This window comes from Rhinolophus ferrumequinum, chromosome 17, assembly GCF_004115265.2.
Source record: "Rhinolophus ferrumequinum isolate MPI-CBG mRhiFer1 chromosome 17, mRhiFer1_v1.p, whole genome shotgun sequence".
NCBI classification, from domain to species: Eukaryota; Metazoa; Chordata; class Mammalia; order Chiroptera; family Rhinolophidae; genus Rhinolophus; species Rhinolophus ferrumequinum.
In genome coordinates, this window is record NC_046300.1 from 8,945,769 (window position 1) to 8,948,135 (window position 2,367).

The window sequence follows — 2,367 nt, forward strand, 5'->3', positions numbered from 1 at the left end:
AAGATTTGTACCATGGCCACCTTCTCTGTACTCCTTATACTCATGCATCCACCGTCTCAGCATTTAGAAACCTGGACCCCACCTCTCTGAGACTCTTCAAGATCTGGCCCAACTCCTCGCACATCAGAGATGCCCCATTGATCGAAGTTGAATTAATGGATCCAGACACACAGGCACTGGGTAGCCTGGCAGAGCCAGCCCTGGCCCCACTGTTTTGCAGACTTGACACGTTGCAAGCAGGATCGTCCACCCATCTCGGGTCCCCTCTCCTCCCCATTCTTTCATTTATTCATTCATCCAGCCAATATTGATCATCAAGTGCCCATCACACGTAGGGCTAGCTGGCCAGAGGACTTGAGGATGGCTCTGAGGCTCTTTATTTGGTGGGTTTGGTGCAAAGTAATAGCACTATGAGGGAAGGTGCAGGACCGGAGGGAGTGCCCGAGTTCCATGCTAGATGCATTGAATTTAGGTGCCTACAGGAGGAGCTGCGCAAGGGGCAGAGAGACACCTGGTGTGGAGCTGAGGACAGAGGAGGTGACTTTGTTAATCCTTCCAACAAGAGTTCCAGGCCAGAAAACTCAGAGTGACCTTTTGTTGTCCCTCATGCTCAGGTACTTGGTCACTGGTCACTGAGTTCATGCTCCCAAGCCTTTGCTGGGCTGTTTCCTCTACCTGAATACTCACCCTGTAGAAACCCTACTCCTTCCTTCAAGTCAAACGCTCTTCTTCAAACTCTTCTGGAACCCTCATGATGGGAGCTGGCTGGTCTTTCCTCTTCTGGCTCCCACCCTTACTCAGTTTGTGCTGCGTTGCCTTTTCTAGGGTGTCTGGGGGATAGAAGTGCCAGCCTGTGCCTGCCCCCCGCCCCTGGCACAAGTCCCATTGTGCCATGAGCTCCTGAGGGTAAGGACGGACCCCTCTTCTCTGTGGCACCCACCAGTTCTGGAATGAATGAATGAATGTTAATAATAGATCAGCTGAAGTTCATTTGTCTTCTGGGCAGACCTATCCTTATATCAGCTTCCTTAGCAGATGGTCTTGGAGGGCTGCTCTGCACGTGTCCAGCTCAGCACGTCCTTGGCCTGGGGCCGGGTCATCCCCTGTAGACGCAGCAGGAAACAGTCTGCCCTGTTGCCACCCCCATTCTTGCCTCCAGGGCACCCCTCAAGCTCAGCCTCTTGGTTGTGGTTCTAGGTTCTCTGGGTTCCTGCCAACACCCTGTCAGACACAGGAAGGTCTAGAAGCCCTTGACCTTCCAACCTATCCTTTTCCTAATTTGCACTTAGAGATAGAGACATGGCTTGTGACATTTCTTAATTATTTTATAATAATGGAAAGGCGGAGCCGAGCTGGTAATTTAACTACCAAGATGCTTCAGTGCTCCTGAAAATTAGTCAATTTTGTATTTCTTCACTCTTTTTGAAATAGTTTATTGCAATTATTGATGAAAGAAACTTTTAATGTTGTAATACTGTGTTTCCAAACAATGAGAGATCCTGAATCTGTCACCCAAAACCCAGCAGGTGATTCTACCTGCGTGCCCACCCTCCACAGGGCTGCTGCCCTAGGTATCACTCTAGAAAATGCAGTTAAAACCAGCTTTTTAGGATAAGCAGATTTCAGAGTCACATATTGGCCAGACTGACCTGTCAAGAGGGGGTGTTCAGGTGGCCCGTGATTTCCCTTACTGTTAGTACCTGTTAGTACCTGTTAGTAACTGTTACTGTTAGTACCTCACTTCTTCACTCAGTATCTCTTGGCGCTAAGTTCACATCAGCACGTACATGTGGCCTGTCCTTGCTCTGTTGTCTGAGAGCTGGACTGTGGTCTCAGCAGGGCCGGGAGGGACCCCAGGGGCAGCCTTTGTTACCTCTCCGGCTGTCCCAGGCTGCTGCTTACCTCAGGCGAGGCAGTAGGTCCTCTTTAGACCTCCAGGCTGGCTGCTGCGCCAAGATGGAGGGGGTGTGCCTGCCCTAACTGGCTCCCAGACACTTTAGACGCCATGTGCTAAACACTCACCATGTGAGTGTCACCCTCAAGATGATGCACAAATATTCACCTTAGGACCCCTGCTCTGTGTCCCACGCTGTAGGAGGCACGAGACCAGAAGGAGGACAGAGCTCAGGGGATGCAACACTCCAGGGGCTTGCAGACTAATGTGAGAGAAGGACCAGCCCAGTGGGAAGCAGCACCAGGTAGACTTGGGAGGTGGCTGTGGGCTGGGTGTCCTCTCTCCGGTTGCCAAGACCTGCCCAGGCACCTTTCCTTCTCCCCTGCCCAGTCTGCCCCTTCCCCCCCTCCCCGCCAGAGTTCTTTGGCTCCAGGAACTAGGCGTGTGTGGAGGGAGGGGGCCGCAGGGGCACC